Source organism: Marmota flaviventris, chromosome 2, assembly GCF_047511675.1.
Source record: "Marmota flaviventris isolate mMarFla1 chromosome 2, mMarFla1.hap1, whole genome shotgun sequence".
Taxonomy (NCBI): domain Eukaryota; kingdom Metazoa; phylum Chordata; class Mammalia; order Rodentia; family Sciuridae; genus Marmota; species Marmota flaviventris.
Window position 1 is genome coordinate 108,961,723 of NC_092499.1, and position 13,083 is coordinate 108,974,805.

At 39.2% G+C, this 13,083-nt stretch overlaps 1 protein-coding gene across 3 annotated transcripts in view; it reads left to right on the top strand.

The window, feature by feature from the left end:
* The window catches only part of Tln2 (talin 2), a 405,661-nt gene that overhangs the window by 137,958 nt on the left and 254,620 nt on the right, over positions 1-13,083 (top strand). Inside the window, exon 1 of one of the 3 annotated variants that reach the window (XM_071608340.1) lies at positions 8,468-8,540. The exons of the other annotated variants lie outside the window; for them this stretch is intronic. The gene's annotated coding sequence lies outside the window, so the exon portion shown is untranslated. Of the gene's footprint in view, positions 1-8,467; positions 8,541-13,083 lie in introns of those variants that run through there. 3 annotated transcript variants of the gene reach the window in all.

Below are 13,083 nucleotides of genomic sequence, written 5' to 3' on the forward strand. Positions count from 1 at the left end.
GGTTATTTTTATACAGTTGAACTAAACCATCTTTCTAGACAAAAATGACTCAAAATAATGACTTGGCTCTTAACTCTCATGCAGTCAAAAATCCAGGTTCCAAACTTTAAGTGAATTTCTTAGTCTGTTCATCTTCCTTTGGGAGTTAGGTTAGCTCAGTGAATTTGGAGTGCTCTTGAGTAACTTTTGAGGCTACTTTGCAAATGTCTTGATTCAATATTATAAGTATGATCAATTCAAGAATGGACAAATGTGTAACACTGAATCCACACAGGGGGAATCAAATGGGGTGAGTCCAGCATTTATACAATTAAGGATATTTTCAGAACTTCTTCTTAAAATCATTAAGATTAGCAAGATATTTTAATTTTCTCTCTCAGACATGGTAAGAATAAGAAGCTTCTCCAAGTATTCTTAACTAACTGATGATTTCCTGGAGTGAGCTTGATTTTCCACCTGTGGATAGTATATGATAGATTACACTTCTGACTTCCTGTGCAATGATTTTTATTTACATGGCATTAAAATAAGAATGAGATTTCAGACTGACTCTGTTTTATGATATTGTTGGAGCTACCCAGCACTATGATAGCTTAGTGGCAGTGACTGGAAATGTCACACTTGGAAATATAGCTTTTAACTGCTTTGTGTATTCTATTGCATTTAATAACATTGTATTAGTTCAGTTTGAAAGTACAGGGTCACCACGCAATGAAGCTGAGTTGCTTCATCCTTGACATTTAATTATTTATTGTTTTAGACATTAGAGTGTGGGTTGATGGAAGGTATAGAAAAATACACTTTAAAAAAATTGACATTAGTAGGTCAGTTAGCACAGGATTTCTTAATTCTAATAGCTCTGACATTTGGGGCCAGATTAATTCTCTGTTGTTGGGGGCTGTGTTGTACATTGTTGGATGTATTGTACCACTCTGATCTGTACCTACTAGACCCAGCTTTGACAAATGTCACTAGATACTGCCAGATGTTCCCTGGAGAACAAAATAAACCCTGGTTAAGAACCATTACATTATCAGAGGCAAACTTTTTATGGGCTATATTTTTATTCTGCTATTAACTTACCTTTTAAGAAGTTTGCTCTAATTATTAAAGCTAATCCATACAATTTATTTTCATTATTCATAGATTCCATGCTTGAGAATTTGCTAAAATACATTTGTGATCCAAAATCAACACTCCTGGAACATCAGCAGTCATCTGAGAACTTGTACAGCAGTGAAAAATTTGAGTTGACCAATGCACCCTTTCCCAGCTGACGTCCACCAAGGAAATGCTCTGCTGCCTTGTTTGAGCTCTCATACTATAAACAGCTTTCCTTTTTTGCAGTCCATTTAGTGCCATGGGTTTTTGCATTTTTATACTTTTTGCTGATTTCACTGTTTAAAATGGCCCCAAGAGTAGTGCTGACATGCTATCTAGTGTTCATAAGCTCAAGAAGGCTGTGATGTCCCAGGAGAAAACACTAGTTTTGGATAAGCCTGACTCAGGTCATGAGCTCAATGTTAATGAATCAACAATATATATTTTAAAAAGTTCCTTCCTTCCTTCCATACCAGGGATTGAACCCAGGGGCACTTAACCACTGAGCCATATCCCCAGTCCTATTTTTGTATTTTCTGTAGAGACAGGGTCTCTCTGAGTTGTTTAGGGCTTCGGTATGTAGCTGAGCCTGGTTTTGAACTTGGAATCCTCCTGCCTCAGCCTCCCAAACCGCTGGGATTATAGGTATGGACCACTGTGCTGACTAAAGTGTCTTTTAAAAAGCACACACACTCTCTCAAACTAACAAGTGGATTACAACTCCAGCAGAGAACATGAGGAATGTAGCCTTTGAATCACCTCTTTAAAATCCCCTTGTTTCTGCTAATGGGCAGTATCACAGCCTTTGGGACAGGAGTCCCCTGTGTTTCTCTTTTGTTAGTAAAGCAATAAAGCTTCTTTTTCCTTTTTCTAAAAAAAGATAAGAAACAAAACCAAACAAACAAAAAAACCACACACACAAAACACAGTTATGCATTGATCAGTTGAGAAAAACATTGTAACCAGAAGCTCGTAGGGACTTAACCTTTTATTTCTCCTTAGAGTAATAGTTTAATATTTGCTAATTCACAGAGACTATATAGAATATAATTAGTGAAAAGAATGAAAATTGACTTTGCTATTCTAGCTTATATTTGTAGAGCCTACATTTGAAAGAGCTCATGTGATATGTTAAGCAACTAGGTTGTTTTTCTTTATATAAAAAATATAGCTACATTATGAAAACTTATAAAATAGTTGATGAGTCAAAGGACATAAACATTTTTAAAGCTTTTACATACTGTTTAAAAAGTTATGCCAATTTACAATGTAAGCTTCAATGCATCTTTGCTTTATACTGCATTTTTTTGTTTGAAAAATGACAAAAGTGATACATATATGTGAGAGAAAATTCAGGTTATGTAGATGTTTAAAATAGAGTTTGAAAATCTTCCTCTTTCTCACCTTTTCCCACTTCTTCCTCAAGGATATTAAGAATTAGGTCTATGTTGTTTTAAGCTATTTTAGATGATGCACATAAAATAAATGCATTTATGCCTATAATTTAATAACTAAATATTGAATATTTGCCTATTATGTACTCTTTGCTTTATTCTTTCTTACCACAGAAACTTAAGCAGAAAAATTCTTCCTTGTTACTCATAAAATATTTATTAAAATATTTGTCAGGAGAGAAGTTATATAAATGGTGTATGTTTATAGCTACTGTTTAATTTTGTGCTATGTAACTAGGTTTTGATAAATATCTTTTAATCTAATCTTTTAAATTTTTTTGCCAATAGCTAAGGCTACAGAACAGTACAGAATTCAACCTTTCCCTTTTCTTCTTTTCTCTCACTAGACTTGACAGAGGATTATAAGGATTCACTTTTGAGATAGAAAAGTAGTGAATGAGTAGATGCAATTGGGTAAACATTATCCAGGGTCAATGAGGATGCTTAATCTACATTAGTACATCAGTTGTCTGTGGAATGATTACTATGTGAGGAACACTTTAGCTTCCAAGTGCTCCTCTAAACTCTGTCCCTGTCACCATGGCCTGAGACTAGAGGACACTGGAGAATGGTTGAGGCTCACTGTGTGTTTCTGGCAACACAGGGACCAGTTGGAGCATGATGAGCATCCCTTGTTCTGGATGGAGAAAGTGGCATCTTGTACCAGCTGTGTTGATTAAGTTTTAAGCCCTATTTAACATCTAAAAGCTTTAGTTTTAACTTACTATGACTTAGAGATAATAACAATGTCCCTTGGAAAGGAATGAGATTGTTAGTGGTTGTGACTGATGGAAAAACTCAGGAGAGCTACAGACCTTTGAGGTGAGTAGGTAGGTTGTTTCTGAGATTGGGCGGGGAGATGGAGGAATTGTAAAGGGTTGGGGCTGTCTTTTTTTCTACTTGGGAGAGAGTAAAGTGAAAAGCAGAACTTTATCAAAGCCAGGAAGGACTGTTTTCTAGAAAGAATTGGATGCTGCTCCTGATGGAGCTTAGTGGCCCACTAGCCAGCCTGTCAGTTTCCTTACTTGACAGGCCCAGGAGATCACTGAGGCCCAGTAAGGGTGTATCATGGCATGATAACATTTCTCCCTTATCTCAAATTCAGCCCCCTAGCAAGATCCCCAAAATTCTTTCTGTAGGTGCTGAGAAAATGAGGAGTTGGCCGAGATGTAGATTTTAAAAATATTTTACATTGCGCTTCTTAGGAGAAATTGATAGAATTTTTGAAGGCTGTAAATTCTGTCTGACTTACAGAGGAAAAACCAAAACAAAACACCCTTCCCATAGGTTAGGAATTATTATATCTCTTCCCCATGAGATTCTTAGTTTACTCTTGGGATGTTTTTTGTTTGTGCACTGTACAGACTTTGAGATAATCATCTGAAACCTAGAGACACATACCCTTTGAAGTGTGCAGTTTCTCTTCCAAAGCATCTATGGGAGAGGCACTGAGAAGAATGTTTAAAGAAAAATATCTCAGATAGTTATCCACATTCTTCTTTTATTTTTATTCCTAAAAAATAGTGAGCAAGCATTTTTTTACTCCACTAATTTCTAGTTTTTGAACATTTATAAAAGGATATGTTCCTTTATGTTAAACTTTCCAGTGTGTTAAAGGAGTTTTTATATATATCATTAATTATATTTGAATTGTCACTTGTCATATAAGATTTAAATATTATAGAAAGCTTTAGAGTAAAAATCATAGATCAGGTTAATTGTATCCCTCCTCAAGAAAATCCTTTGCAAATAATGGCTCTTTGTTGTTTGTCTTTGAAATTTGTTAATGAAATATAGAAGATTTTAACTACTGTGTCACTACATCACAAATTTTCTTTGGCTGCTGAGCTTTGTGAATATAAATGATATATTCTTTGTATTTCTTTCTGGTAGTTTCATGATTTTTGTAGTATTTATATCTCCTACTCACCTAGAATGTGTATATGATAGTGATAAAGCTATAACTTATTGTATTCTACATGTTTGTTTTCTAGACTCTCCATGTTGTTCTGGTGATGATTTGACTATTTCTATGATGATATCATACTGCTTTAGTTACTGTAACCTCACAGTATTAGTTCTGTCACAGAGTTTCCTCTCATTTTTTAATTAGATGATTTTAATTATCTGAAACTTTCTCTTCAAGTTTAATGGAATATCCTGTTGAGATGTTGGTTGGATTATACTTTATAAATGAATTGAGAGAGAATTGCCATCTTGTAATATTATACCTTTCCCATCTGGGAAATTGTAGTTCTTTCCATTATTTTATAGAAATAAACATCTTTTATGCATGTTCTTTAGTAAAATGTAAAATAAGGTTGGATTGCCATATTTATAGGTAGAGCTACAACCCTTGCCCCTTTTATTTTATATTTTGAGACAGGGTCTTGCTAAATTGCCAGACTGGTCTTGAATTTGAGCTTCTCCTTCTTCAACCTCTACAGTAGATGGGACTACAGGGATGTATAATCACAGCCAGCTGAGTATAACTGTTACCAAAATGCCATTTTCTAAATGATTATTGTATCGGATTATAATCTGCTAGATTCTAGGCCTGCAGGCATGACAGTGATGTGAGATATGAGAAGAAAAAGAAAGTTTCATTCATTAGGATTCTCATACTTGTCTCTCCTCTAAGGAAGTCACAATGTATAGAGCATGTTAAAGTATGGGAGGACTTACTGGACCACTGAACCTCTTGAAGAAATGTAGGAGCACACTTTGAGAAAGGATGGCTTCTAGGAACCAACTGCTGTTTTTTTTTTCTGAAGGAGGTTGGGAGTGAGATAGAGGTCTAGCCAGTGGCTGTGATCAGACTGGGCTGGAGTCTCTGGAAGGAGATGCTAGTGGGCCCTGAGAATAAAATGATAGGGTTGAAATTCACCAAATCCATACTAATTGTCAGATACAAAAGGATTTTGGGGACTGCACATTTGAGAGTGAATTTAGAGGTGTCAAGTACCAAATAGAAAGAGTGGCACATGAGATACAATGTGGTGGCTGAGGGCTCTGACAATTTTTTACATAGTTGGAACCCCTATATCTGGATTGCCAAAGAGTGGGCTTAGTGCATTTGGAGTCAGTTTTTCAGAGTGTAAGTTGGAACCTTGTAAACAATCATTCCTTTTTGCTAATAGATCCTGTTGTCTGGGAACTTTTAGTAGGTAAATTTCAGATTACTGTGTGTGTGTTGAAAGCTATGAGTCCTAAGACTGAAAATGAAAGGACTTGCAGAGGTGATTCCTGGAGCTTCATGTGTTCTGCAGAGGCACCTCAGATCTGCAGGATTGTGGGGCTCCAGCTTTTATCTTCTATTTCAACTGTATTTCTCAAGAAAGACTTCCTTGCATGTAGGAGTTAGGAGTGATTTCCTCAACTAGTCTTATAGCATTTGGAGAATGCAAGCATGGGATTGGGTTAGCTGTGTGCCTGTCATATTTCTTTTGACAAATGCTCCTTAACCATCTGCTTGTTCCTCACTGATTTTGTTTTTCATCTCCATGCCCATCCTTCCCCCAAACACCTGTCATATAAGTTTAGGATATAATTCTTGTAAGGAAAGAACATATATTTTTCCTCCAGTCCTCATGGGTTCTTAATTGGAATGGACCTTGTAACAACAAAAGACAGATTAATAAGACAAAAAACAAACATTTATTACCATATGTATTTCAAATATACATGGGAGACACCTAGGGAATAACCAGTTCTCATAGAGTGACTTTGAATTCCAGCTTATTTAGCATTTTCAGCAAAGACTAATATGTTTTTAGAGAAGTAACAAGACAAAGGGAAAGGACTTTTGAGGCTCTGTGGGCACCAACTTGGGGGAAGGCCAACAATTAGAAGATAAAGACTAGTTAATTAAACCTGTTAATGGAGATTCCTCTGGTGCCATCTCCAGGTCCATAAGGGTCCAAAGTTGCCTTCAATGATTGACCTTTGTTAACTTAGTAGAAGAGGGCAGGGTGTCTTTGTCTTTGTAAACCTATGTCCAGTTTTAAGTCAAGAAGAAGGAGGACAGAGAGCTCTCCTCCATCTGCTGCTTATCTAACATCAGCTCCACAGTCCTTCATGTTTGGTGGTGGCACATTCCAGTGTCACATGTTCTCAGTCCCATTTGATCCCCTATGAGTGACTATCTCCTTTTCCTTTGTCTGATAATGAAGGAGAATAGTTTGGAGGGAGGAGTCCTTTAGTATCTTGTGCAGATTAGTTGAGAGAGCTCCAAACAGCCTTCCCTGGGGATTACTGTATTTTCCTAGGATCACCGGAAGTAGAGGCAGGAGAGCTTGCCTGCAAGACTCTCCCGAGTTTGCATGGGCGGGGTCTAAGTGGATGTGGGCTGAGCCCAGAGGAATGATTGGAAGGAAACTTAGTTTCACTGTAGGACTATCAAGATGCCCTCAAATGTTCAGCCACACCCTTCCTACTTCCAATGGCCAAGTTGGAGACCTGTTTTTTATGAGTTCTCTGGCAAATCTGGCCCTCAGTGAGTTGTGCTCTGCACAAATACATTGTGTACCTCAGTGCTCTCTTATACCTGTGCTTCCATGATCTGTAGCCATCTACTGCAGAGTTTCCACACTAGCTGAGATAGCACTACTGTGTGTCTTTGGAAATAAAGCACATTGGAATCTCAGGAATTAGGCTGAGATAGCCAGGGTGCCTTTTGGGCTCCTACCTCTCTGGTCCCTCTTTTAAGAGTATGATTTCTCTTCTTTTCCTACAGATGAATTTGCAAGGTTATGGTTGCTTACCAGTTTGCTGTAGCCCTCTGTGCCTGCCCCAGTCTTGGTGATTTCATAAGCTTCCAGACACCCAGCTAGAGTTCTACCAAATGGGATTACTCAGTTACTGGGTTCAGAAAGAACCCCACAGGTCGAGCTGGCCTGTTTGAGTCAGGCCACACTGTGTTAGATCTATAGCCTAGGAATGGATTAACTGCCTTGGGGTGGGGGCTCTGCACTGCTTGGATAACTGGGGGGAATAAGCAAGTAGAGAAGGTCACCAGATACCCAAGGCAGCCCCCTTCAGCTGAACAGACCACAAAACATGTCTCTTACATTGTTCAAATATTTGCTAGATAAAGTGATTGATCCTTTGCTCCCAACTCTACTACTTAATGTTTGTAAGTGAAATTGCCCAACATCCCCTGTCTCTGGTTGTAAGAATTATCAAGCATTTTGGATGATGATCCCTGCCCTCCAGTTCAGCTCTTTTTTGGGGTTGGACTCAGTTGAATTGCATAATGAAAGCAGTCGGATAACATGGCAGCTCGGCACTACTACTCCTGTTGGGAAGTAGGGGATGAGGGCAGCTCTGCCAAGAACAGCATTTGTAAAGATTGGGTGATGGGACTTGAGGCCCCCATCACCCCTTTCCATGTACTCAGTGAACAGAGGCCCGCAAGCAGAGAGGGGGTCTGTGGACACAGGCTGGGAGGATCACTGACTTGCAAGTCTCTTTCCAGAGAGGAACAATGATTTATTTGCCTTTCCATTTCTACCGACTGTCCCCACGTCTCTATAGAATAGGAAAAAAAAAACACATCATTCTAAAACAGGAGAGTAGAAAAAGGATTAGCCTCATTGGGGGAAGGCAGGTTTCTGGCTGGGCTGTACATTGCAACTTCATCAGACCCTTGTGTTATTTTTGAGTGGCAGGAATAATAGGACTTACACCTAATCAAGGAAAGGAATTCCAAACAAAAGCTTGGGTGGGGTTTCCTGGGCAGGAGTGTGATATTGTAATAAATGGGAAGCAGAGTTCTGGAGTCCAATCTCTGGTCTGATTACACAAATTATAGCAGGGGCCCTGTTTTCAAAGGAATGTAACACACCCCACTGAGGCCCCTCCTCAGGGGTGTGCCCGCATTTCCTCCAGCCTCCTTAGCAGTTTAAGCTGCCAGAGCTGCTGAGGGCTTGTGCAGAATAATTATGATGCCTTCGTTAAGGTGTCTGCCTTGGGATCATTTTCCAGGTGAGTTTACCTTATGTTAAAGTCCTCTAGAAATTCCTGTGGCTAAATCTTGTACTCTTCTCCTGAATTACTGAACAGGAAGCTAATGTAGGCATCTGACATACCAGTGATGATTGCCCATATTTCAAAGTACTTTACACTGGACAGAGGAAACTGTGAATAAAAAGTCCCTTTTCTTCCAAAAGGTACATCATCCTCTGGGACAGTGCCTGTTGCCTGTTGCTGTATTGGGTTTTCCGATTGACACCCGCAGCCTCCTCTGCATCCCTCCCTGACTCTGCCTCCCAGCTGTCCTCTCTGGCCCTCTTGCCTTGCTGCTCCCTCTTGAAGTATCCTGCCCTCATCCCCTTTTTTTTCTTTATTCAATTTTAGGATTAAACATCTGCTCTCTTGAGAATGAACCCCATTTGGCCTTCCTATGTCTTCCTGGATCTGCTCATCCTGAGTGCCCTGCGTGTTCACCCTCTTAGCCTGTATGCCCCAGTGTTAAATGATGTCTTTACTTCTTTTTCCTTTTTAATTTGCAAACCCTCAAAGCTAAGACCAGTTCCTCTTCAGACTGGTGATATGTGGCACATAATAGATAAATCAATAGTTTGGGGATATTATGTCTTAAGCAGATGATATATTATTTTTACTAGAACCAATTTATGCCCAGTATCAGGCACATTTCTAATCATAGCCTTATCTCTTTAGGATCCTCACTTATTTTTCTTTATACCATTTTGGTTTGTTTTTAACCATATATCTCTCTGTCTCATCCCTGTTTACCCCATTAAGCCCCAACTTTTCAATTTTTGATAAAATTGACACAGTTGCATTAAGATAGGTTGGGAATAACTTAGAGCTTACTCATTAACATATTTTTATAATATAATCTTGTTATAATTATGTTATATATAATTGCTTTATGTAATAATACTACATTTAAGTTTTTTATAGGTGTTCCACATCTGGGATGAGAGACATATGGGCTAACTTCAAAATGTCAAGAGCACAGTAACCATGTGGCTTACAATCACTCACATACTCCCTGACCCCTGGTGTCTATGGGCTGTAACCCTTGCTTTACTAATTGGGTAAGAATGAAGTGAGGTCACCTGGGCAGCAGTGTGGCTACCTACTTGCGTCTGGTCCCAACCCTCCCCCTGCCCTTCCTGGCCCTGCCCATTCCAGCTTTCCTCAACAGCTTCTATTCTCTTAAAACACTTCTATTCTCTTAAAACACTTCTATTCTCTTAAAACACTATTCCTTTTCATACCACTTTTTACCCATGCTGGGCCTTGTGCCTGAAGTGTTTCCTGTCCTGTCTCAGTCATGGTAAGCTTCCAGCATTGGCTCCACCTTGCCTCTTCTGAGATCCCTTCAGTTTCCCCTACCAGTGTCCAAAAAATAATAAGAAAAAAAAAATGGATGAGAGCCTCCATGTGTATCACATTTGATCTAGTCATTTGTTTATGGATCTCTCCTCTCACTGGATTGGAGAGGGCAGCATTCTTAGGCAGGGCCTTGGCTTTAATTCACTTTGTGTTCCCAGTACCTAGAGAGTGCCAGGGGTACAATAACTACCCACTGATCTAATAGGTTAGGCCATAAGGGATGTTTTCTTCCTTAAAAAAAAAAAAAAAAAAAAAAAAACCTAAGAGTATTTTATCCTCAGTGTGGTGTTTCACTTTGAAAATTATGACACAGGCCTTTCATGTTGTCAAGAAGGTTTAGGGCTCTACTCCATGGGGTCCTATTTTACAGATGAGGAAGTAGAGATTCTCAAACCATAGCCACCCATCTTGGCAGATGGTAATGTGGACCTTGTCTTCACAGTCCTTGCCAAGTGGTCTTTTCCCCATAGGAGACACTTCTATAAACTTGATGATAACCACAAGCTGGCAGGAGGTTTCTAGTTTTCTTGTGGGGCTGAGAAGCTAGATTTCAAGGGAACAGGCAGAAGTTCCAAAATCATCCCTGGTACAATCTGAGTTGATTGTGTGTTCAAATGCTGCTCTCATGTTGGTGGCCTTGCTCATTTCAGTCTGCAAACTATGAAGATTTTAGAGGTGAATGAGAAAAGGAGAGACGAAGTGCTCTGTGGGTTGCAGAAGGCTGTGTGAAGGTTAATGCTACTCCTGGATTGTGCCCCTGATAGACTCTTACAGATTGCACTTCTGTGTTATTTTCCCTGAGCACATTAATTTTACTGGGTAAGATACTGCATTCCCTTCATTGGTACACATGTAGTCAGAACTGCTTATAAATAAATATTCCATTGTCGCCTGCGTAATTAGACCCAGGAAGGGGAGAGGCTCATGTAGGAACTGCTAATTTGTGTGCATCAGCTGGCTGGAAATTCACCAGCAGCGAACCCAGACAAGCCGTTGATGAGTGTTAAACATCACAGGGTCCACATGCTGGGGGAGGTCCCCAGACAACACCCAGGGGACAGAAATCTTTCTCCTGATTGCCAGAAATGAATGAAGTCCAGAAATACTATTTCTTTTTTTTTTAATTTTTAATATTTATTTTTTAGTTTTCGGCGGACACAACATCTTTGTTTGTGTGTGGTGCTGAGGATCGAACCCGGGCCGCACGCACGCCAGGCAAGCGCGCTACCGCTTGAGCCACATCCCCAGCCCCAGAAATACTATTTCTAAAACTGTCTATGATATTCTTTTGGTACAAAAAAAATTTCATTAGTTTGGATTATGAAAAGTCACCTAATGTAGGGAATTATAGGGACAGTTTTAAAATATGAAAGTACAAACATAATGAATTGCACAGAACTGACAGACGATAGGCCTAAAAGAGATTTTTGAAATACGTTCTGTAACACAAATTTGACATTGTCCAATAAAGGATTTTAGGGAATCTAAGTTAATGCATAAGAACAATAGTTCACTATCACTTCATAACGATGTAGTTCTGGATGGCTAAAAAGAGACTTTGGCAATAGTTGGGTCCTTAAATTCTTTACATAGCCAAGTGTTAATTTGAATAAACTTGAAAGTTTTATTACCCTTATTTTTCTAGACAGACCATTTAAACTTCCAATTGTGTAGGTCTAGGACTATTTCACACTGTGAATTAGTCTGTCTGCATTAACGACATTTTCCTATGCTTTAAATTGGCAGATATTTGACTGATTGGTAAGTAAAGCAGTACTAGTCAGCTTTCAAAGAGTAGGAAAATGTTTTTCCCTGCCCTCAAAAGTTTCCAGTCTACTATATAAAACACACAAACTGGCATTTTACCCCACAGTCTGGACTTTGGAATCAGATGGCTTTTCTGTTCAGTAATCATGGGAGTGTGTTCCTTAACCTTATAAGCCTCAAGTTTCTTCATCTGTAAAATGCAGATTAATTTACTTCTTAGGGTTGTGAGGAAAAGGAAGGGGACACGTAAACTCTCAGGCATGTGTGTTCATCACTTATCCATGTGGCTGCTGCAAATGTGGTCAGGGAGAAATGATGTAACATGGCAAATGTTCTATTAGATGAGGTATATGCTATGATCTTAGGGGAATTCAGAGGTGTGAACAGGTGACTCCTGATGGAGGTATGGGCCAGCTGAGGGTTGTAGCTAGGGATGACATTAGGAAGGAGGCTACATGTGAGCAGGATGTCAGTGCCTTTCAGGAAATGTTTATGGAGCATTGACAATGTACCAGAGATTTGCTGGGGACTGGGGTTACAACAGTGATTCAAAACCAAGAAAAACCCATGCCTTCGTGGGCTGCATTCCAGTGGGAGAAGGAAGATCAGGAAAGCACACCCCAGGCACTCAGACACACCAAGGTGAAGGGCATCAGACAGATTCTGGGAACATAAAGTCATTAATTATGGCAGGAAGGGTGTTTATAGGAGTCTGGGGAAGTGGGTGGTGAGGTGGGAGGAAAGTCCACATATGTAGGGAGGGTCCTTTGCATCTTTCTAAAGCTCCCTGGCAGCAGTGAGTAGTTATGGAAGGCTTGATTTTTCTTTTTAAAATATTTTTTGTCTTGTTGTCATATCTATTCATAGAAACATCTACAAAATTAAAAAGTAAGAGAGATGAACAGTCATAGCTCTACCACTCAGGAAAAATGTTTATTTGGACTAACTTCCTTTCAGTCCCCCTTTCCTCATAGGGCTAATTGGTGTTCTGTGTGTGTGTGTGTGTGTGTGTGTGTGTGTGTGTGTGTGTTTTGTGGTACTGGAGATGGAATGTAGGGCCTGGCACATGCTACACAAATACTCTACCATGAAGCTACATCCCCAGTTCTGGTTAATCAGTTTATTTCTTGAGTTGACAAGTTATAAGCATACCACAAGTACAATTTAGCTGTCGGCTTTTTTCCACTTATATGCTTATAGAGTAAGCATTTTCTCAAGTTTTCATGAGCAATATTTTTCTGGTTAAGAAATGTTCAGTCAAGAATATGACACATGGTGAACTTAACCAACTTTTTCTCATGGATCATTAAGTTATTTCAAGTCCATATTGGTACAAAGATTGAATGCTAGCATGTTTATATAGGAAAGCACTTCTGCATCTATATTACTTCCTGAT